Genomic DNA, 25,182 nt, shown 5'->3' with positions numbered 1-25,182 from the left:
GAGCTCCTGCTTCGCGGCTGCCCGCTGACAAACTACTTTCAATCAACGAGAGAATACCTCGCGGTGCATTTGAAGATTGCCGGCTCCCTGCGACGCGAGCGTCTTCGGGCTTTCTTGCCAACTTTGGCCAGCTGTTTAGACTTTCATCCTTGGAGCTGGTGCCTTCAGAGGACCGCTGCCAGATCGACCGTGGCTCTCAACGCTTAGCTACTTGCCAACCCTTCGTCTGTCGCAATCTCGAGGCGTGGAAAGACGTCGGATCGTCAAAATATTCGAAGATATAGTGACTGTAGGCCTCTACGCTCGAGTTCATCGTCCGAATTTGGATGGACAGACCGATGACTGTAGACGAACGATGGTACTTTAGTAGTACTATCTTAGAAGTAGCAGAGTGCTCGTAGGTTCGAAGGTGGGTTTGTTCACGACGCGGTGTTCAAAGAACGAGTAGCGTTGTTTGCGAATGAGAGTACACAGTGCGAAATGGAACGAAAGAAGATGGAAGCCGAGGCGACGACGGAGTAATTGCTAGGCGGATCGACGAATTGCGGTTGTCCTTCGACGCATCTACAACCGGGTCAAGTGTCCTCGTCCCAGCGAGCGTGACCTTCGCGGCAGCAGGATGCGGAATTCTTTCCGCACTGCGCACACAGCGACCCTCTCGATCTCGAGAGCGTTCAGCTCTGCTACCCTTTGGACCAGTGTTTCTCAATCTTGTTGCCGACAATAACGGTATACCGGTCTTCTAAGGGTCCTCCGCGTCAAGGGGATGCCTTTCTACATTTACCAGTTTCTAGGCGATTTTCCGAATCGAGGTCCGAACTTAGTAAGCGTCGCTAATATCGAGATCGTTCGAAGGTGGAATTCGAATAAATATCGTCGTACGGTGCCGAGGTCCTCGGAGGGTAGTGTTTGTTAAGTAAAGCTTGCGATATTGACACTTTATTTACCGGCAGACTATTCATAGGCTTTTCACTTGCAGTATCTAGTTATTCGAATTTACTTACTGTGTCGATGGTTGCCTATTTACCATGTTCAGTTTTTGGAAACAGACTTGGTTTTCGATGTACCCAGTAACAATACGGAGGAATTATTGTCAGTCTAGATTGGCATATGTTACTATAGAAAATTCTTTATTTTAATTAAAGACTATTTCTAAATAGCCCGGTAGGTAAAATGTCAAGGTCATTCTGAGGTGAAATTTTGGTAAATACTGTCAATGATCCTGATATCGTTAAAAGGTGAAAGGTCTAGCGAATAGTGTCCGTGATATTAAGACACTCCTTCTTTCAACATATTCTTGAATTTATAACGCGAAAAGGTTTCATTTTTCAAAACCACCACGCGTTACCCTCGCGTTTCACTAAGAAATTATCCGTTTTTGTTAGATCTCCCCTCCTCCTGCCCCCCCCCCCCGTTGAGGATTTCTGAGCTAGACGACAGTCGAATCGTGTTTCTCTTGACCTTTCACCCGCGAAATCCTCCCTTCTCCCTCCCGCCCCGTCCTCTGTTTCTGGCTGTCGTTTCGTCCGCCTGGCACGGAAGAACTCGAGCTATCGACTGGCAACTTCCTGGACGCCGTGGCAACTTTTCTGTGTCGATTCACCATCCCGACACCCGCTCGCCCTCTCCCCTCCGATATGACCTAATATTTTTCGCGGATATTTCCCCGCGTCGTTGACCGCGACTCCTTTTCCTTCGCTTCTCCGACAACCTCGTCGAACTTGCTCGGTTCGCGGAGCTCTCGCCTCGACGAGTTACAGAAATTTTCGAAACGACGGAGAACAACAGCTGCTTCGGATCCGTCGTTACATATTTATCGTCGCGACGAAACGACGGACGGGGTGTGTCCAGAAATGTTCAAACATTGAATATTTCGGGTCAACGAGGTAACGAATACGTAGAGTAGTTATACGGCGATTTCGATTAACCTTAATTCGACTAGAGGCAATTCGATACATATTCATCGCCTTGTTGCCCCGCCGTATTCAATTTTGAATCACGTTTCATCGCATCGTTTCGTCGTTAAGGAGTAAACAATGATCTGCCGCGAACCACCACCTATCTCGTATAAGTATGTTACATTTGTTATTGTTTAAATTTAGAAGCAGAAACGTACTTTTTTTTTTTTGGTACAGTCGAACTACTCTACTCGTTTCAAAATGACGTCTCTTGACCGAAGCATCGTTCAACCCTGTACAACACGAACGACCGTTTAATCTTTCGATGACACTCGATGGGAAGTAATATTAACGGTAAACGCAAAACACGTATTTGTTTCCGTAGTCGACGGGATACAATGCCCTTCTGAGTGTCGAGTGGGGTACTTGGAATAAATTACTCTCGCAAAACTCCCGAGTGTTTATGAAATTAATGGTTGCAACGAAGGAGGACAATTCCGTTACAAAAACGCGGAATAATCCTTGTTATTTTGAATTAGTGTTACTACGCTATCGAACGTATTCGGTCGATGTAATCTCAAAGTTTCAAGAAAAATGGCGGTCGACGCGTTTACTATCGAACAGACCTCAACTTCTCGGCGGTCTATTCGTTTCACCTGTTAATGCAATACTTGCGTTTTCCTCATATTTTCCGACACGTCGGATAGTGATGAAATTGTAACGAAACCGAACTCGAGAGAAACCATTTATCCCGTTTTCCGTACTCGAAATTTTTACTCGGATAAGTGTTCTTTCCATCTCCGCTCTGTACGTATCGGTACAGGAAGGAAACTCCTCGAATAAAAACGTAGATTTATCGCGGTGCATTGTTTCATTTTCCAACAGCGTCCGTTCGTTTATTTATCGCGCGGGTACAGTGCGCGGCGCAGAAGCCTCGTCGAACGGTTAAAACGCGGCGATTCGCGGCTCGCGACGACACCGGGACGACACTCGACTTTCGCCCGTCAAAAGAGGATACTCGAGAATTTCTCAAGGGGAGTTGTTCTTTGAGGGAATTCCTTAGGGATCGTTTCGCCGTTTGTCTTTGACAATAATCGACGGTCTCGCAATCTCGATCCTTCACACTCTCGAAACGGCGCTTGCCTCCACCATTTTGTTGCTTTTTAGCTTTGGAATTTAGCCACGGAATTGGATCCCCTATTGAAACGTTAGTATTTGAATTTCGTATTAAATTTTGGGTCTCGGTTAGGTCTCGTATTAGAATGTCAGTTTAGGGTTGAATGTTCGTATCTGAATCGAATCCTCTGTTAGAATAACAGTCAAAGAATAGTTCGTAAAATACACCCACGTGAGGCTTAGAAAAACGTGAAGAGATCTCGTGGAGTGTACACAAATCTCAGGAAGAATTGCAGAGAAATGGTATCGATATGAAAGATAAGCAGATAAAGTTACATCAATTTGAAACTAGAGCGGCGGAACAATCCCTCTGTAATACGAAGAAATCCCAAGGAAAGAGCGTCAACACGAAAAGTGACGTCATAAAATTCTTTTCAAAAGTCCAAGGACGGTTTAACCACGACTCGTTTCCCTTTCCTTGCCCCTCGACGAACGCTCGACCCTCGCGAAACAGCAATTGCTCCGCGTCCTTGTTTCCATACATTTCAACCATAGAATTTTTGCTTGGAAATAGTTTCTTTCCTCGAGTATTCGTCGGTCGTTCTTCGTCGGTCCTGAGAACCGGTACGTTCACCATAATAAGCAGTGAAATTAGAAATATTAGGGTGTAGTGATGGTTCAGTTGGAAAAGCATTCGACTGATAGTCAAAGGACCTGAGTTCGAGTCTTCGTGGAGAGCCAAGAGCTATTTTCGATTATTCGAGGATCGCAGTTTGTTTCTTCGAGTATTCGATGATCGTTCCTCGTCATTCAGTCTAAGAGTCAATGGAAACAGACATCGCTTATAAAGAGGAAGCTGCGAGATTCTCGAAGGAGGACTCTTACTCCTCGCAACAGGAATTCCTTTGAGGTTGTTCTCTTTCGTTGTTGGCGAGTTCTGTTGAGAGTTGCTCCAGAGTTTCCTGCAGTAACCTATTTAAAAAGCAGGATCTGGTACTTGATATTGTACGGGACCGACTCCGGGAACGATCCTACTCGTCTCAAAGGATCCTCGCGGAGTCACCAGTTTATTGCGAGGCAACTTCCAGGAGGTATTCGCGGTCTCTCCTTAGCGATACGATATTTCTGTTCAGTATATCAGAGACCTTAGTGTATATTAAACACTGAAAAACGTGTCGATAAATATTCTACTTTATTCTCTCCGAGCATTCGCAAAGTGTTTACCGAAGACCTAAGAATTACCCGATCCTTCGAATTATCCATCATCTTCGATCGAACAACACTTCCAATCAGCCCCTAATCGAACCTCATCTATCCATAGACGTCGTCGATCGGCTGGAAGGTTCTCGAGGGAACTCCTCGCGTCTCTGTATTCGTTCGAATACGTCTTTCGTCTTTCGTTCGAAGGCCACGCGGAAAGCAAATTTAACTCTCGTCCTTGACCCACTGAGTTATTTAACGATCCCCTGTCGAGCTGGAAGCAGCCTAGCAAACCAGATTAACGGCCGCCACCCTCGTTTCCAGCTTGGACTCGGTTAGAACGGATCAAAGAAGACGAGGAGAAGGCGAGAGATCCGAGGAGAACGTTGCCGTGGACAAAAACGGTCCAGGTGGAGTTCAGAGGCTAGAAAAGGACCAATCGCGTTCAGGATCACGAGTGTGGAGGCGACATGACCGGCCACGATCCCCGCGAACACCACCGAGGTGTACAGTAGCGTCGGTTGATGACATCACGGGGTGGAAGGGAATCGAAGGGGCGGCGAACCGTCGAAGGATGAGAAACGGAGTCGCGGATCGTTCTAGACGGGAGTAAAGATCCTCCCGCGTGCTTTTCTTACGGCGATTCCGTCGCGAGCGATGACGTTGTGCCGTGTGTTTTTGTGACGTGCTCGATTCCGACCGAGTTCCTCTGTGGGAAAACGTCCTGCGCCCTGGATTCTTCGCAGGTGAGTCAAATCAAAGATAATTCACGTTCACGGTAGCTAGTTCGAGAGCTGGTTTCAATTTAGAGCTGCCTCTGTGTTGGCTTGCGAGACAGGTTCGAACAGATTTGGATAAACTCTGATCGAAATTGAAAATGAGAACTATTCCCGTTGTTTTCGCTAGAATATTTATACAACGCGAGTTCATTCGAAATGACATCGTTCGTATCTGCTCTCGAACATGGTAATTAAAAGGAGTATATAATTACAAGGAGCAAAGGAGTATATTTGTTTGTCTAATTTAAATGAATGCTTCGTGATTCCAAATAAATTCGTACATATTTATAATGGAAAATTGATTTGGAAACACGAAGCCTATCATTTAAATTAATCGAATTTCTTCGATAGATATCGAAGGTACTTATGAGACTCTGGCTACGTATTTATTTAATTACGAAGTACGAGCGAACTCGGAAAATTATACCATCTTCTTTCGCCTCGCGCGATAACTGTTCGAATAGCCCCTGAAAGCAGCGAGCATTAGAACGATTAATGCACTCGAAATAAAACCCACGGCCCCGGTTGCCGAACGCGACCGTCGTAAAATAAAATCGGAGAATCTTCTCGGTTCTTGGAAGTTTGAAAAATTAATGCGAAACTCCCTCGGCAGCGCGACGACGACCGAGCTTTCCATTTGCGCCCCTCGCGTCCGTTTTTAAAGTCGATTCACGTTCTCGAAACGCGAGGCCGCGACTTTAAAAGAACTCGAAGCACCCCGGAAACACCATCGCGCCACCCTCTCGCGTTGGTTCGTTCTTTACGGTAACCTCCCAGCACGCGGAACCGGTTGCTTCGGGTATTTTTAATATCGGGACTCTTCGAATTGCAACGAAAATAGAGATCGAGATAACTCGGCCGCGGAACGCGGCTTGCTCGAGACACTGGAATAAATTCGCAAAATTGTACACGCTGTACGTGCGTTCTCCCTCGAACGCCGGAGGAATGTGATTTTATGGAGCTCAGATCTAACCGGAGTCTATATTTTACTTTGTATTTCGCCCGGGAATATTCGCGGGAGCGTTGGTCGCTGATTTTTATGAAACCTCGCGGATTTATAGTGCGCGGATAAAGGATGTGTATTTCTTTTAATGGAAATTTAAATTCATGGGGCTGTTTATCTGGCAATCCGTTCTGCCGCTTTGTTGGATATTATCGAAGACGGAGGAAAAGTCGCCCGTGGTTCATGTGTCACTATATTTTGCGATGAAGCGTTAGGTCATCCCGTAAGTTCGTGCCGCAGACTGAGTCAATATCTAATAAAAAAACATTACAAAAATTTTATAGCGACGGTAGGTACAACAACTATGTCAGAAAGGTGAGAAAATGTTGTAAAATCAGGCAGATTACATTTTTTTTTTTATAGCACTTAAGGGTACGTTTCACAGATTAATTTGAGCAGCAGAAGAATAAGTGATACGAACTTGTGGGATGACCTAATATCATTGTTTAGTTGGCGAGGTATCAGTGCCAAAGCCCTATCGAATGTTTGTTAATCGTCTACAGAGTCAATAGAAGCAGCTAGACATTGTTTATACGAGAAAGAGATTCTCGAAGGGAGACTGAAACTGGAATTCCTTCGAGGGTTGTTTTGCTAAGAGTTGCTCCAGAGCTTCCCGTAGTAATCTATTTAAAAAACCCAGGATGTGACACTCGATCTTGTCCCGGAAATCTCCTTTCCTCGAGCATTCGAAACACTGACTTTGAACGATTATATTTCTCTCAGAGGATCCTCGAGGATTCCTCGAGAATTTTTTCTCATTCGATACGATTCTTCTGAAGCAACCGTCGAAGACCCTCGGCACGAGAATGTAGTCAGTGAAAATCTAAAGCCGAAGCTACATATTAAAAACAGTTGCTTAAACGTACCAACGAATCGAAATCTCAGCTCGAAAAATGCTCCGAGTCCTCGCTACAGAGTAATCTCCCAAAGAGATCCAATGTCACTGGTGCCAACGATATTCTCGCTCGTTGCTACGTGACTCTTAGGATCCAGCATCAAATCGCGAGATTCCAGGGGTTGAGGGTGTCGCGAGGATCTCGTAAAATTTTTACGCCGTCGTCCAAAGGGACAAGTTTGTTCGGTAGAGCGTAGCGAGCGTCCAGCTGATAAGTAGGCAACCTGGAACCCAGGCGTCCAGAGACGTTGTTTCCCTTTCCTTTTCCTCGGAAATTTACGACGACAACGGTCGGTCATTTCGGTGTTTCCCTCGGGGGGGTCGCGGGACTAAGCCTCGTCGTAAATTGGCTCGCCCCTGGGACTGGCCCCTCGAATTTCTGCTTACGAAACGGCAGCGTCGGGACGCTGCTCTCGCTGCTTCCGTTTCCTTATCGAGTTTCCTTTCTTCACAGCGACACCTGCAGAAATTTCATTACTCGACTCCTCGAGTCTTTATCCCTCCGAATGACTGAATTAGTTTTCTTCCCAGGGTTCCACTGTCGTGGCTTTATTTATCGATCGCGCGTGCCTGACTCTTTCGCGAATTGGCCGAATTTTCGAGAGACTGGAGAGAAGAATTTATGGGATCGGCGGTATATATGCCATCGGATATGCGAGAAGAAATATTCGAAATGAAATTAAACCGCGAGTTGACCGTAGTCGCGCGAAATGATAGCATGTTGCCGAGGACGTACGTTAAATACGATATCAACATTTAATACGTAGGATTATTAACGCTCAGGCATCGGGAATCGCGCGAGTCGAGCTTCAAATGAGCTTTCAATTTCATTTTTTCGCGGTTGCGTTTTGGACGCGGAGCGACGAAACCGAAACAAAATGGAGAAACGCGGTAGATAAATGTAATTGCGACTCGACTGGTAACTACGGTAATCTTGGTAATACCTTTTCCCTTTGCGTCTCGAAATTCAACCGCGAACGTGCTATGAAAAAAAAAAGACAAAAAATAAAAAATTGAAAAAGGAGAACGCGTGTCGTACTCGGTAGTTTTAATTGCGCCACTGGAGTAGATTACCAAAGTAATCTACCAAATGGACTCTACAATCATAGAGAGAAAGTAAACCTTTTAACCGAGTATTCTAATATTCCGGTTTTTATTCGCTTAAAGCACGTATTTTGTTTAACGTATAAAATACTGTACAGAGAGAAAGAGCCTACCTGAATATCTCCCTTATTTTCCGTGATACGAAAATTGTTTTTGGACGTGATTTCAATGATTTTAGCGTGTAATATAATCTACGCCTCTGTTTTTCGCCAACACAGAAAATAATACCGCCCTTAAGGGCAAATTGTCATTAAAATATTCGATATTAATCGAGTTTCCATATAAATTCTCCCAAATAAGAAAATAGTCGATTACAAAATTGAAATTTATATCGTAGAATTTATTATCCAGTCTCATCCTCTATATTAATATTAAACTGACGACATTTTCTGTTCGCAGACAAGTGTTTGGTGTTCCTGAAGCCTCTGGCCGATCGTTTTGTGCGCGGTTCCACGCTCGAAACGGGATTGGGAGTGATCGTGTAGTTCCAAAGTTGTTCCTCGAGCGCGTCGACGGTGGTGCGATCGCGATCCACGGGAAAATCGATCGCGAAAAAGTGTCCTCGAGCGGAGAGCGGCGCTACTGGCCCTCGGCATGAAGGGTGAGTCCTTTGAAACTAAATATACCTGCATGCTTCTTCCTCGTTCACCAGCTATTCCAAACATTCTCGACGCCCTCCGAACCTTCTCGAATGTCCGTCAGTTTCAAAGACTTAATAGACGCGAGGATATTTCATCGAACCTTTCCCGAAACACTGACAATTTTTCAATTCTACTTAAAACTATATCGCGTAAATTTCTTCGATTAATATCTACATTTGCTTCGACATATTTTTAAATAACACTTTTGCATCAGGTTGTCCCGAAAGTTTCTTCCATTTCATTAATTAGTAATACATACATTTTGCTCCGTTACTGTTACAACATCAGCATCTAAGAAATTAGGTCGTCTATATATGTAAACACAGCTACATAAAGTAACCGAGTCACGAGAGAAACTTTTGGGACAATCTAATGTTCACAGCGTTTAGGTTATAGGTTCGAATTAATTAATTACGAGCTCGATCGATGATATAAGTACTTTCCGAGTTATCGAGTTCCACGCACAATCAGACAGATCCTTCACACCATCCATTTTATGGAACGTTCTCCGATAAATTACGTTCGATCGAACGAAATACGCGAATCAACGAACGTATTACGTAGAAAACGTGAATGATCGAGACTCGACGCGTCCCGTGTTTCGCTCGGCAGGTTCTGGGAGCAATTTTAATTCTCCGCGTCTCGCTGCTTAAATGGGTTATGCAAAGCAGCTGTTACGGAAGCAGCCTGTAACCGGCCGCTATCATTCGTCGGGGATTCTCGGAAATTTTCGCAGGACCGGGCGATTCCGGCTGCGTTTTCGCAACTGCCTGCGAAACTCCCCGCGAGATTTGCATTTTCAATTTCGGCCCCGCGGTTCGTCCTCCCCTCGTCCCCTTTCTCCTGGACGACTCAACTCTCGCGGAAGGTTTTGAATCGCTGGGCGCAATTCGTTCTCCATATTTGCACAGGAATCCACCGCCGGGGAACAAAACGCGCTTTTTAAACGACTGGTGGACACTGGAACGGTGGGAGAAGGTCAATGGAGGGACGCGATTCTGTAAATGTGATCGTTGCTGGCCGCGAACTTTACGCAGACACCAGATTTTCCATGCACTTTCTCCAGTCACTTCGTTCCAACGCTCGATATATATTCCCAGGACGTGAAGTGTCGTTTCAGGGCACCGGCGCGTTTCGCGAAAGTTTGTTCGGGGCAGATTTTCGATGATTGGTGGTTTTTGCCCGGGCAGATAGGCCGATAAAATCGGCAGGCCGGAGATTGATCTTGCGATGAACCGTTTTCGTCCACTCGAAAACGAGCATCGAGATCGCAGCTCCGATAATGGATTATCACCCGAGCCCGTATACGTACAATGTTTCTGTCGTGGCCGCGATGAATCGCCAGCTGTCGTTTCCGACGAGATCGCGATTTACTTGGACCGAACGCTCCTCTAATTAGTTCCAGCTGCCGCTGCTGAAATAATTCAGAAAAATTTCGGCTTTAGAGCATAACTTACCCAGGACTTTTCGGTTGGAAGTTTCCGATCAGAATTCGTTTGACGTTTGCAATTTGCGAGTCGATTTTTTTAAAGAATTCGTCCTACGTACTCGCATCGCGTGTAGTCTTTAGGGGTTATCTTTGTCTAAACGCAGTTAAGAACGTAGGACGTATAAAATAATACACGATACAGCGTAAATTGATTTAGAAACCAAGCGTGTAGTCTTCAGCGGTTGGACGAGATATTTACACTACTTTCTTCATCTAAATGCAACCAGGAATAGAGGACGTATTGAATGATACGCGATAAAATGTAGCGTTTGATGTTAGTGTTTTCCAATTAGTCGAAACGAATTAAAACAGTTGTTACCAGTTTCAACGTTGACGAACAACGAGGCAAGGGGAAACAGTCGATATTGGTCAGACAAGGCCCCCAAGCCTCGCGCGTACGAAACGAATATTCGAAATCGATGTTCCCCGAAAAACGAAGCCTCGTACGAAACAAATGTATATAGAACATGTAACTTTTTCGATTTCTTTCTGCACGGAGAATCGGCCTGTGCCGGTTGTGCCATTCGTTCTCGATCGGCCCGCGTTAAATGGGTGGACGTAGACTGGTGCGATCTACCGCACGTGCTGTTATTCGTTCAGATATAAATAATGAAACAAAAGCTAACCGAATCCAGCTGTGTGTAGAATGCGAGTAATCGAAACGGACAAACGTTACGTTACGTTTGCCAGAACGATTCTTTGGTGGGATGGATTTTCAATTACGTCGGTGTAACATTAATACCCCCGATGTGAAATCTGCTTCAATTTAAACGAAACTCCGAGTACAGTAAACCCTTCTATAAAATTAAATTAATTCATGCGCGGATAATAATGCAATAAAATGAACAAATTACTCGCACCACTGTACCGAATCTTCCATAAATTTTCATTAACGGAAGAAGTCGGTGTTCCGGCAGAGTTGCGAGTCAATTAAAAATTTATGAGGTGCCTATAGCGTATCCTGGCCACCAGCAGGGTGAAACGGTGGGTCGCTACAGGCTCCGTTAGCACCGAAATGGTTAATTAGCGGCGCGGATCGGCGGCGGGGAGGGGGGGGAGGGGGGGGAGGGGGTTGAAGGTCGTTGAATTAATAGGAAGTTAATTGTAGAAGAGGTTCAGGATTTATTTTCGCTGGGACGCGTACCCGCGACCGAAGCGGCGGTCGCGCAAATATTTGTCCCCTACCCTCCTGGCTCTTTGAGAGCGGAAAAGTGGCTGTTTAATCTGGCGACCACTCCCAGCGGCTCCTTTTTTTATATTTGCCTCGACACACCGGCGCGAAATGAAAATTCCATCTCTCCGGAGACAGAGCGCGACGGGGGTGACCTTCGCGGCTGGAAATTTCGCCCGTTCGTTTATTCGCGCTTCGCGACACGCTTTTTCGCTTCCACGGAAAACAGGGACCCGGCAATTAGCGACGTAAAACGTCCCACCCTCCCCACCTCGGCCCATGGAACGCTCGAAGAGGACTATTTTATGAAACACCGGCAAGCCTTCCGACTCGAAATTATATTCGCCATTATTTCACGTGGAATTTCAGAAAGAGTGGCGTTCTCGACCCTATGCTTTTTACATTTCCTCGCGAAATCTGATTTCGTCATTTCAACTGGTCCGTTGCGAAGGGAATTTCTGTAGGTGAAACGATCACGTTTAACGTGCATCGCGAGGAGAGACAGAGTATCTTCACCATGGAGTGTATTACCATAGGTAACGTAGAATCTTAAGGGAGCAGTCCTTTAATTTTGTATCTCGATTAAATGGCAGTGGACTCTTCGAACTTCCAGCGTCGATAATTGTTCCAATCGAAGGAGCATCGATGGGATAATGGCGCGAGAAACGACGATGAGATTTCACGCGCGAAATTCGCGTCCCCTCGATCGTTTTCCCACGGTTTTCACTTCGGAGTGTTCGCGAGAGGCAAGAAGCCAGCGAAGCTCGCGGGAACTTGAATCCGCGGCTCAAAAGTTTTCCCGGTAGAAACCATCCGGTAATTATTGCGTAACTTCGACCGGGACTCTTTGTTAATAACGAAAGCCACTCGAGACGAGTATCCGATGTTGAGCGCTCGAGGAAGCGTGAACTTCGTCTTCGCACTTCTGTTCCTGTTCTCCCATCGACTCGCGGTTACTTCCGTATATAGAAATATCCAAAGCCTTCTTTCCTCTACCCTTTCCTCTTTCGAGTCGCGATTCTCATCGATGAACACCGTGGGCAGGATCGTGTAATTTTCTGATATCTGATTTCATTCCGATTCAATTCTTGCGATATTCTCTATAAATGTTGCACAGTATAGAAACTTGGATGGAGTTCATTAAATTAAATAGAAGGGAATATCAACACTAAATCTAATTTTTCAACTCTTGTGTACAGCTCTTACGTACAATGTATAAATTATATACAATTGTTTCATGTATCAGGTTGTTCTAAAAAGTTTCTTTCGCGAGTTGCGTTCAATTATTTTCTGTGGCAGTGTTTCTATAAATAGACAATCTAATTTCTTAGACATTGATGCTGTAACAGTAACGAAGCGAAATGAATCGTACACAATTCAGTAATGTAACATAAAACATACCATATTGTGTATATATTAATTATTAACAAAATCAAAGAAACTTTTGGGACAACCTATAATTATTATTGAATTTAATATCACGTGAAACATTTTTACATACAAAAAAGGTTTATTTACGACCAGTCGTTTAAGCGATTACTGTAAAAATAGTTAGTAATACTTGTTAAGCGTGTTATTAAAATATCAAGTAATTGTAAGAGACGTCTTCGTTATTATTCCTGGAAAATCTTTTGTATTTTGCTTGGTATTTTCATTCCTCGAAGTTTTCATTAAATCGCATTTTAATTCCAGCAGAATTCCAGCATCGAAAAGTGATCGATGCGGAAAGACCCTCGAGAGTCTTGAATAATTTATCGTTTGAAAAGTGGAAATAATTGCACGCGCCCTTTGTCGACATAAAAAAAAAAAAAAAGAAAAAAAAAACGCCTTCATATTCGAATGAAAAGCAATTTATGCGCTTTGTTTCGCTCCAGCGCTGTCTTGCAAAACTCTGCTTTTAACCAGTTTCCCTTCCGCGTTCGGTCGATTGGCAATTTACCAGCTTTTTTGGTAAATCATCGACGTCCTAATTTCGAAGCAAAATTACATTCTACGCGATTACTTTTCTTCAACTACTTCCGTGCTTCGTTTGTTCGTCGATTGCGTCATATAGACACACTCAGGCTTCTATTAAACTCCCCAGCGATGCAATGGAATCGAAAATCCATCGATTAAAGTCACGTATACGAACTTTGGTATGTTAAGGAGGCTCTAGTGCAAATAGAAATAACGCCAAGAAAATTATCAAAATTTGTATACGGGTTAGATTTTATCCCAAAAACATTCAAATTTTTGCCCAACTTTTGATCTAGACACCTTCTTTTATATATCTTTTCTGTCACCCTTTTGCCTCTCCAAAAGAATGTCGCGCGATTTTCTTCATTATTTTCCATTTGTTTACGCTGCTTATTGTCGAAGCTTATTGTTATTATTGCACGCCATGCGTTCACGTCGCGGACGTTTTCCACGGACAAGTACATCGATATAAATGAATTTATCTAAATGAAGCGCGGCGTTGCCAGATCTACTACTACGTGAATCAAGCGACAACAGTAACTCTATTTTGACTTGCAGCGTAACTGTAGAGCCTCCTTAAATGAATTTCCGATCGAACGGTTATCAGATTTTGAAAATATTGCCGAAATTCAGACTACTGTCGGGAGTTTTCGTCGCGCTATCGGGTGGATTCTTTAAATGGCTCACGGTGGCGGAAAACCTCAAATATTTGACGCGCGGCGTATCTCCCCTACTCGACTCGAGGCTTCTTTCTGTCTCGGTGCACTTAATTTAATAATCCCCCGCTTCTTCCAGCGCCCGGGACGGCCTCGTCTTTTTTCACCTTTTCCAGAGCAACACCGTTTTAATCCAGTTGTCCCTGCAATCCTGAAATCGTACGGCTGTTTGCGTCCTCGCGACACTCCGCGCCTGGAGAGATCCCTCTCGGGCTGCTCCTCGTCGTGGAAAGCACTCTGATTTTCCCCGTCGCGCTTCTCCGCTACGGGAGGGGCTCCCCAGGGGCAACGGGAGATCATAAATATTAAATTCTACGATCTTAGTCACGCGTGCGACGCGGCTTTCGTCGGCCGAGCTTTCAGGCTTTCGCAGCACGCGCGTTTATTAAACTGGGGAATAATTCTACCCGGGGTCTAATGAATTCGGAACTTACTCCGGAAGAACGGGGTCCCAGGAAAATCGCTGGGGGTTATTGGAACATTTTGGAGAAAACTGGGGAAACTGGTGGAAACTGGTTTCTTCGACTGCTTCTCTTCTTTATTAGCGTTCCTCGGGTCGAAATGTTTACTTATTTTATGAACAAGTTTCATTCTCTCACGTTTCGTTTGATTTTATGAACGATTTTCCATTTGATTTCACTCCGTGGACAAATTTCCCATCGTCCAACGAACTGGGAGTTTCTCCGAGAAGCCTCGAGCATCGGTGAAAGTTGCGAGGTCATCGGAGAACCTACGAGAACTCGAAATCTTCGTCTTCAGAAATCTTCAGCGGCAATTCCCTTCGGGGAAAACTCGTTCTTTCCGACTGTCTGGTCTTGTTTAGCTGGATTTTCTCGAAACGACGAACCTGACCTCGCTTTCTAATCCCTCGGGAGCTTCAATTCCTACCGAATCTTGAGTTTTCCACCTGTGGGGGAATAGAAATCGCGGAAAGAATAGAAATCAATTTCTTTCTCGGTATCTTCGGGATTCGAGTTCCGAAAGAGAGCCGAAGAAATGAGGGAATTTCTGAAACAATGGGTGCACTCTGTGTATACCATTCGATACGCGCAACATACTACATTATTTGTACGCCATAATGAAAAGTCCGGTTGCCATTATCATTGTCGTTGCAGCCTACTGCAATTGTATCTCGTCGGAACGACGACAATATCCGTGTCGGTGTTAATTTTATCGTTGTCGATATTACATCTCGACTCTACTTCATTTAAATTTGATCCCTAATCGATGCTCCGAAAGTACCAGCGTCGGTACCAACATTAATATCGTTTCATCGTACTCGTCAACGTCCATCCGCGCCGTCGATTAAACCATAACGCGCCACAGTTACATCCTAGTAGCTTCAGCCACGATCGTCCAATCAACGCTCATGAAACGTAATCCGCGTTCACAGTCAGAAACATCGATCGCACGATCGACTCGTACGACGACAAACGAACGACAAAGCTCAGCTCCGGAGCGATTCGAAGCGTTTGGTTGCGTGCTCGAAGCAATTCGAAACGCTTCGATTCGATCTATCGCGAAGGTGTTGCATAACTCGCGTTTGCGCGCGATACCAGAGGCATGTATCACGCATCGCCGAGTTTCTAGACGGTCCACGGACCCCACCGATAACGATCGATCGGCAACTGTTTACCGGTTCTGCGTTCGTCTCGGTTCACCGAGAACCGCGACGCGTTACGCCAAACCTTCCACGGTTTCCCCAGCGTGCATCCGACCCGGGATTTTCATCGGGCTTATCGATCCGGCCACGCTCGAAAATGGAACGCGCAAAGACACGTGCGCCAAATCGTAGACTGGTAATTCGTTGCGCATTATTCGGGGGAACAATTGGAAACTGTTTCGCGTTTTCCGATTGCCGGCGAAACTGGCAAACGAAACGAGGTTGTTCGAGCTCGGAATTTAATATCAGTAACGTCAGTAACCCCCACCGTCACGAACTTGCGTATAATTTTATTCCGCGGCGGGACGTTTTCGGAATTAATTAGACAATTTTTTTTTTCGGAACCGAAGGCATGCACGTTTGTTACTTTCCGAACGAACCACCTCGAGGATTTGATTAAACGAACATTCATAGGGGTAATTGAATTTTATTATACGAGAGCGAAGAACGATTCACCTCTTGGACCACCTTTTTATTAATGCTCTGCCGTGTAATAGTCTATCGAAATTTTGTCCAACCCTGTCCGGGTAATTAATCCGTGGACATTAATTAATCGACGTTATTTAGGCGAGTGGGATCGACAGTTCGCGAAGTAATTTCTCAAACGTCAGAGTCGATCTTTCCGCGAGCCAGCGCGTTTCAGCTCATCGGGATAGATTAACGAGGGTTCGAGGGTTGCGTTTTAACGCGATTATCCGCAAGTTCTAGGTCCGAGCTGGTCTCCAACTATTTAGCACTCGTGGCTATCGCCTCCAGCGTTCCGATAACGCGACGCTGTCGCAAAATTCTGACTGTAATTTCTCCGCGATTATTCGCCTCGACGGAGAAACACGGGGAATTTTACGCGAATTATTCATGGGACGCGAAATTATCGCGATTTATTGTAAGAGGAAAATCGTTTAAATTAGGAAAATTTAACAGGTTCCCCGCGCGGATTTATCGAAGCGATTAATGTATTCGTTTAACGTGGCTATTTGTTGAATGTGCATTGTTCGGGATTTACTGGAATATTTACAGTAATAGTAATAATTACGCTGAATAATGAAACGAAAAGAATGCTAAATGAGTACTCGATGCAATCGCTCGTTCGTACGGTTCATAAAAAAATTACGCGATATCGACTTTGTGAGGAAAAATAAAAATATTCTTCCGACCCACGAAGAATCAACAACGCTCGCCTACCGCGAGGTTAAACTTTTCCATCGTTTCGTTCCTCCTGCAATTAATTACCAGAGAAACACGGTTATTCGGCAACCCCTCGAGAGATTAATCGCCATAGTATTTCCGTTGGGAGCACGAAGCATTTTTCTTGGTTCTTCGCTAGAGAACCACAAAGTATTTCGTGGCTGGATTTTGCCGAATCGGTTCCAGCGATTTTCTCCGTCGGCCGACGAATCGGCGCTCGAATCTCCTTGGTGGGACATTAATTAGCCGAACGATCGATACTCGCCGGTGGAAAACTCGCGCGTTTTTCTTCTCGATCAGCCCAACGGTCCATCGTGTCCCGTCGTCGTCGTTGTGTTTTCCCATCGGCGGCCCTTTTATTAAGCCCCGTTGTCCGAGAGTGGCTTTTCATTCCTCCGGCCTTTCGTCCGTCCGGAGTGGTTTTTCATCGGGAGATCTTCGCCGCGGCTGAAAATGCTACCGTTTCGTGGAAATTTTCGAGACACGCTCGGCAACGATGCTCGGAACGGGCCGAACGCGTGGGAAAATACATCGAGAGTGGATACGAAATGGGACCAAGTAAATGGAGTAATTTAATGAGCATTCCTTTGCTCCGTTCTATTCCATTACTCTGTCTCTATTCCATACTCCGTTAGTTAGGTTATTCGATGGGCCACTCTGTCCGCACATCGTCGTTTTCGTTCTCATTCGCGCACCAGTTCCCGGTATGTTGAATTTCGAACGAAACAGAGACGAATTCAGAGTTTGTAGGATTTTTATTTCCGTTGATCGTAGTTTCGTTATTCCGTTATAATTGTAGCGAATGTCATTCTTGTTCGCGGTGGATGATTCTTCGTGGAAAACTGAGTCGAACTCGTGAAGTATAATCTTCTGTTGCGTAAGAATATTTTCTAATTTTTCTAAAAATTTACAAATTCCACTGATTCCACTTGGTTGGGCGTGTCTGACCATGCCCCAGCACATTCTACTTGACTGCCGCGTCCGACCTAAGCCAGACCATTTTAACCCAGACCGTGTCATCAAATCAAAAATCGTACAAAATAATTAGATTCTTCCATCCCTTTTGTGCGACCATTAACGCACGACGAACTATATTAACGAAAAATAATGATAATTTCAAGAATAGTTTCGATGACAAATTTTCCACCTTTGGATGCAAAATGGTTTTTCAAGTTTATACACGAGCGGAATTAACGACGACCGATCGGCGGACTGTTCGCGTTTCGGGGGTGAAAAATGTATTAAAAGGTTTCAATAGGACCAGTCGGGCGCGAAGGGATGCTGCTCGATCGAGGGTCGCGATGGGACGGAAAAAGGGAAAGAGAAAAGGAGACGTCGAAAGGGACAGGCGCGGTTTCGCAGTCTTTGATGGACGTATTTAAACGGTACCGAGAGGCGTCCGCTCCTCGAGACGCATCGATCGTTTGAAAAATTGATCCTCTGCTCGTAATCCCCTCCGGGAAAATCGAAACGGGTTTAAGGTCCTTCGTAGATTCACGGGATCTTTCTCGGGACACTTCCGTTCGTCTGTGGATTCGTGAAATTGAGGATACGAGACTGTCTATGTACATACATCTTTAACTGAACCATAATATCCTAAGAAAATATAAATGAAAGAAAAAAAAAATTAATAAAATTAATAAATGTTATACGTAAACTCCATATATATATATAAACTTACTTTTAGCGGAATGTTAACTAGAAAAATGGAGAACGATAACGCGCAAAGTAGAACAGGACCGAATTTTATGAGATAAATAATAAAAATTGTACGACGACGAATTGAATTGGAAAAAAAATGCGAAATAATTGATCCGTGGTAATGCCTTCGTTCTGGAGCAAACGTGGCTAAATCGCTCGCCAAAGAGCTCATAATCTACTCGCTGCACTGTAAATCGGTCCATCGAGCTCGCGATTAAACGTTCATCGGTGAAAAGTGTCGTCCACTCGATGCGGTCCATTCACCCGTGGCAACGATTTTTTCCATTTTTCTTTGGTTATTCCCCTCTCGCGATATATCCACGTTATTACCAACGCTGGATTAAACGTTTCACTCGTGGCGATCACCGCCCAACCGACGAAACTGATGAAAAGTTTCTTGCTCGTTGGTACTCGAAACAATTCGAGTGCGTCCTCCGCGAGCGGAAACTTTGGAGCGTTATCAATCAGACGCATTCTAGTAAATTCCGTGGATTTTGACAGACGATAGTAACTCGGAAGTTATTGCAACATGCATTCTTAAGTTCGAGTTCCTCAAAACTGGATAAATAGATTCGGAAGCAACACGGAATACGCATAAACACGATATTGTTTCTTCCAAGAATACACAAACTCCCGATCTGCTACGACGGCCCAGCGTAACCAACAGCTACAGCTCCCCTCCTTCCAACCGAAGATCAACAAACGTTCGACGCGGATCGATCGACGAAATTAGTTGGTGGATTTCAGCGTTCGATCAGGCCGCAGGGCTCGAGTCCGATAAATTCAACACAAATTTCGCGAACGCCATGACGCACGGTTAATCACCGGAACACCGTTTTAGGCTATTGTTCGCGTAAAGTGCCCATCGATCGCGAATATTTTCAGACCGTTTGCACCTTGTTCGTCCACGACGATTCTACAATGCCCCGATATTAACGCAACAAAGTCGATCGGGTCGCTATTTACAGGTCTGTATGCAGGGAAAATAAATGGAAAATAAAATTTGCAAGGATATATAGAGACACGATACACGCGCGAAAGGATTTCTATTTATTTAAAATAAGAAAATGAACCTCGACAAAATCGTCGCCAATGCGATTTTAACGTCACGACCTCGGAAGATGGGTTAACATAGTTAATCGGAACGCGGTTAGCGAATTACTTGCGATACAGTTACGCTCGATTTTTACACGAGTAAGGTCTGTTTGTCGATATACACATTTGTTTTTTTATTTAAATAAAGATCAGAGAGTAAATACCCATCGGCTAGAAACGTTCGTTTCACCTCTGGCACGAACGTTCCACCAAATATTTATCTTCTTGTCAATATTAAGCCCCGAGGTAGACGCTGCATTTTTTTTTTGCAGGGGATGATTCCACACACACACACCCCCACGTATCGTATTATGACGTCAACCAGAAATGGTCTCGCGTTACGGATGAGCTGCTCCACTTGCGCGAGTCGTTACACAATTTTTTTGAATTTTCGGGAGCATTCCCTTGTTAGTCACGCGAGGGTTAATTGCGGCGAGCGAAAAATAAGCGTTTGGAGTACGCTTCGATCGGGCCATGTTTTCGAGAGAACGGTGTTTGTTGGTTTTTTTGGGGCAGTTCGGGCGCGATGGTTGGCTGTAATCGGTTCTCGGGGGCGTCGCGATGTTCTTCGAACGATTATTCGTTGATTGGACGTCTCGACGCAGGATGATTCGATCGCAGTTACCAATTTTCGACGAAAGTATTTTTTAGAAGAAAAATGGCGGGAAAGAACGTACCTTCCTAGGTTCCTTTAACTCGGTTCGTTCGATATCTAATAACTGCTTTCGTTTTGTATTTACCAAAAAAAAAAGAGCGAACGATTTCATTAGAAATTTTTTAATTGCTTTCGTTTATTTCTTTAATCGCTTCATTTTTGTTTTTTTTTTTTTTTTTTTTTTTTTTAAATATTTCGCACGATATTGGATAACGAGAACTGAATTACGAGTTCTCCACGGCTAATTTGCCTTAATGGAAACCTCGTGCGACGGTTTATCGCGGCAGCAATTAACCGTAACGGATGGGTTGGTTGAACCTACGCAATACGTCACCGGAATCGCATTTGACGTACCTACACAGCGTGTAAAGTATCGAGGTACGCCAACATCTAAACGCAGCGAACGTTGTTTCTGTCTGTTTCGGACAGCCGAATGCGTTCAACGATTACTTATCTACGATAAGAAAACGAACCTACGACAAATATTTTATTCTCACTTTCCATAATTCGAACGAACGAATTCCAAATCGAACGATCGCTGTAACGATGAGATTGCTTCGAAAAAGTGCGCTACAAATCAAGCTTGATTGCAAGTAATCCACCAACATTCAAAATATGGAGAACGCGTACGAGTGATGCTCCAATAGCGATACATAAAGCGGTGTCGGTGGGAAACGATACGGCGAGCACGAACGGGATTAAATCCTGCTATTTACGCGTGAGACTATCGGCGCGATTCCACTGCCATTTGTCATACTACGTCGACTCATTGCTCGCCGGTTGGTCGTCGCCGTTGTTAATTGTCCCCTCCCTCTGGATCGCGAATTAGCGGCAGCCATAAATACCGTCACTGGTGAAGTCGATCACCTTGAATCGTTACGAAACCCTTGCGAAACGAAATATTTACCTTTGACGACCTTGGAGGACCTCGAGCTGTAGGCCATCCAATTCCTCTGTCGTGTCTTCGTCAGGTAACAATGATTGGTCGTTTCCATAGTAGGAAAAAAAAATTAACGAGCTCGAAGTGTCCTTGACACACTTATTTACAACCACCATTTCGATGTATCTCTGAAAATAAACAATTCCTCCAGTTGACCCGACTTAAAAGCGCCACCCTGTACAACCAGGAAGAGTTGAAGCACCCTTCTCGTTTACCTTTGCGTCTAATCCTTTGCTTCCGCGGTCACGACGGCAGGCTAGTCGTCGACTCCGCTGAAAATGCTTCGGAAGAGTCGAAGGAGGTACTCGATCCTCCTTCCGCGAGGTCGACTATTTCAATTTTTATCTGCAAATCAAATGAAGCGATCCCGTGTAACGGAATGCGCCGAACGATTCTTTGCCAACGCGGTTTGATTTCCTTTCTTTCCTCCTCCAATGGATACTCTTCTTCCAAGAGCATCCAGGACGTAGCCAGGTGATGTACGATCATGGCCCGTTCGAAGGTCTAACCATTCGGAACGATCTCGTTGAATTTTATATTCAGGTCTTATTAGACTGGAATACGTTCGCTCGGGACGATCTTAGAGCCGCGTTAGGATGATCCGATCATTTCCATGCGAGTCTGAAAGTTCGAGGGGGACCATCTACCGTACGTAGAATTGATTAGACGGTCTATGTTTTAGGGATTGCGGAGTGGGCTGGGTCTGACAGTGTCGCAGTGGAACGTGGTTTCATCGGTGCTTAGTTGACACCAGACTGAGGGAATTGCTTGTATTTTAGGTATTTTTAGGGCGAGTTATGCGTGGCCTAATAGCGACCTAATGGAACGTGGACTTGCCTAGCGTCGTGCAAGCTTTGTTCTTTTATTTATATTCGCTTGGTTCGGCCGTTTTTATTTCTCCCACGACGTGTTCCTTACGACCTCCTCGAGTTTCACCTTTCCTTTTCCATATCTCGGGCGCGGTCTTTTCGAGAGCCTCCGAAAAATTGCTTTCTTTGTAAGAACTCTTCTACAGATCGTTTCTCTCCATACGAGCCAGCGAAGATTACCGAACCAACAACCGTCTCGCGGTATAAAGAGGGCATTCTCCGTTGCAACAGCGGTTTCTTTGTCTTCTTGGGAACAAGCACGGAGTAGTGGGCGGACGGGTGGTCGCCTGTCGGACAAATTGGCCGTAGCCGCGGTAAGTGCAGCCGTGACAAACACGTGCTGCCCGCAATATAGGTCGACAAACAAAATAAGCGTCGGCGCTTAGCCTTCCAGTCGCTCAATGTCGGAAACCGGTGGCTCAACCCACGGGCAGCCAACGTACAGCGGGGAAATTGAAACTGAATCGACAATGCTCGTGTGCCGCCAAAAGAATTCTTAGATAAGCAGTGTTAACCGTTTGGAATCGGGAGGTGACTCCAAGTCGACACTAGGTTTCTTTTGAGTTTAATTTCTTTGGAACTGGAAGTGTCGATAAAATGATTGTCGTCGAGGTGACCTTATTCTCAAATCTAGATAGCTTACAATTCGTAGCAATAGAATGGCTAAGAAACATCTCGAGTTGCTGGCAGATACCAGAAAAAAGGTCTTGAGTGCAAAGGGTTAATATTGTCTGGGGTACGATACAACTCGTTCGTGTCTGATCATTTCTCGCCAATTCTACTTACGGAGTTCGTTAATATTGTCTGGGGTACAAATACATCTCGTTCGTGTCCGACCATTTCTCGCCAATTCTACTTACGGTGTTCGTTAACCCTTTGCACTCGAGATGTGACTCTCACAATCAGTCACTATTAGGTTTCGCGCACCAAATCTACAATACCTAATGTTTCTTGAAGTTTGATTTCTTTGGAGCTCGACGTGTCAATGAAATGATCGTCTTCGAGGCAAAGGTGGCCTGACAGTCAAACCTCAAATTAGAGATCTCATTTTCGAAGTCAATCTAAGCTTTTGGCATTCGTGACAACAGAATGCTGTGAAAGCATCTCGAGTTGCTGATAGATACCAGAAAAAAGGCCTCGAGTGCAAAGGGTTAATCGAAGCCGCGAAACTTCTGTCCAAACCGTTCGCGAACGTTGAGCGACAATGCTTCTGTGACGCCAATAAAAAATGCAAACCAGCGAATTCTTACAGTAGAAATATACGTCATACGTCAGACTGTGGATAAAAGTTTTCAGAAAATATACGAATACGAGAATAGGGTCGTAGTTACAGAAATAAATTCGGAGCTCGGAGAGCTGAAAAGTGGCCGTGCACCGAGTATCGTGTAAATGCGAAAACTCTTTCCAGTTTTGGCCAGTTTTTCGTGGATTCCGTTCCAGCGCGCGCCGTTTGGCCGGCCGAGTTGATCGGTGAAGTGTAACGCGGATCCATAAGTCATGAGGCGGAGCACATTCAAACGCCCCTCGACACGCTGAACAAGCGTAGCCCCAGAAGAAGCCGCGGGGAGAGAAGTGTTTGCCTCCGCCAACCCCTTTCGCTTCCTGGTCGAGGCACACCCCTTGGGTTATCTACTTCTGCACCTTCAATTACGGCGATCACTTAGCCCCCTTTTTGCCCTCTAGGATTCTACGACTCACGGCCGATTGTCCTTTGGGAATTTCGCGTGTTTCCTCTCGATCGAGTGGCCCGTCTATCTATCGCGAAGAAGGCGTCTTTCGTTTGTATTTATGGTTACGGTCTAGTTAACTTAGGGTGCAGGGTTCCGGATAAGGAAACCTCGAAGTAGGTTCAGAGATTCAGGATCGATGGAATAAGGATTCGGAGTGCAGAGTTGACTGGAAACGTACGTGGGATCGTTGACTTCTGGAATAGATCGACTCGATGTAGGATACGCTTCGCTTGGCTTCTTCGAGCAATCGAAGATGTTACTTGATGCTACAAAGATTGTTTTTATCACACTCGACCATCGACGATTATCGGTACTTTATTACATCGGGTTGCAGAGAGAGTCAACCACTTTTTCGATATCGCGAACGATATTTCGCTAGAGTCGAAAGTTTGAAAATTATCAGCGTTTTATTGGCGCGTTAAGCCGATCGCACACGGCGCTACCGATTTGAAATTAGTGTTGCAATCCGTTTGCGCTCTTTGTTTTACCTACTCCACTATCTTTGTTTTACCTAGATCCACGCTCGCATGCAACTAGTTTCAGACTGGTTTGAAACTTATCCTCCTATAAATTTCAGCAAAACTAAAATCCTTCTTAACGGCGGGAAACATGCCTAACACAACCTGATCCGACCTAGTAACGCAACTCGGCGCTGGGCTAATAGCTGCTTCTGCGGCAGATCCTTTCATCCCTTAAAACGTCTCTGCCGCGATAAATCACGGACCGCGAACACTCGTCCGATTCGCCTTAATTTGATTCAGGGAAGAAACATCCCGTTCTATCCCACCGCGACGCTTTTACTTACGGTGGCGCCTGCTTTCAGCCGGCTAATTGGAAATTATGTAACGTCACAACCACGACACCGTGTTCTCGGTGAAGAAACGCGGGAATAATGTTCGCGGCTATTTCCACCGTTCCTGTTTTCCTCCCCGTTCTTTTGTTTCTCCCTTTAACGTCGTCGCGACGCCGCTCGACTCCCTGCCGCCGTGACGGAGACGCGGGTTATTATGGGGCGTAATTAACTTTGCCAATGAGGCCTCTTATCTTCCGCCGCCGAGCCGCTCTTCGATGACCGAGTTTCCTCCTAAAACAAACTCGCCGTTTCACGCACTGTCGAAACGGGAGTAATTAATGTCGCGAATGAAACTTGCTTCGTTACAACTCTCTTCGATTTTTGGATTTGGTATGAATGTAAACGTTGTTTCAAGTACTTCTCGATGTGACGGATTAACGTAGCAGAGGAAGACCGAGTAAATCGAGGAATAAAGAATACGCACACAGTAATCCCTCCTTGTCGTAAGAGGCGACTAAAAGGGACAGGAGGGATGGTGGCGTCCGCGGTCAGGCAGTCGGGAGTTGTACTGTGCCCTAGACAA

At 45.1% G+C, this 25,182-nt stretch overlaps 1 protein-coding gene across 2 annotated transcripts in view; it reads left to right on the top strand.

The window, feature by feature from the left end:
• The window catches only part of LOC128886804 (uncharacterized), a 133,048-nt gene that overhangs the window by 2,865 nt on the left and 105,001 nt on the right, over positions 1 to 25,182 (top strand). Inside the window, exons 2-3 of one of the 2 annotated variants that reach the window (XM_054141968.1) lie at positions 4,539 to 4,960; positions 8,395 to 8,596. The gene's annotated coding sequence lies outside the window, so the exon portion shown is untranslated. Of the gene's footprint in view, positions 1 to 3,682; positions 4,961 to 8,394; positions 8,597 to 25,182 lie in introns of those variants that run through there. The other variant, XM_054141969.1, reaches the window with a different exon arrangement.

This window comes from Hylaeus anthracinus, unplaced genomic scaffold (assembly GCF_026225885.1).
Source record: "Hylaeus anthracinus isolate JK02 unplaced genomic scaffold, UHH_iyHylAnth1.0_haploid 11985, whole genome shotgun sequence".
In the NCBI taxonomy this organism is placed as follows: domain Eukaryota; kingdom Metazoa; phylum Arthropoda; class Insecta; order Hymenoptera; family Colletidae; genus Hylaeus; species Hylaeus anthracinus.
The sequence above is the reverse complement of the archived record's forward strand: the minus strand, read 5'-3'. Positions and strand labels throughout refer to the sequence as shown.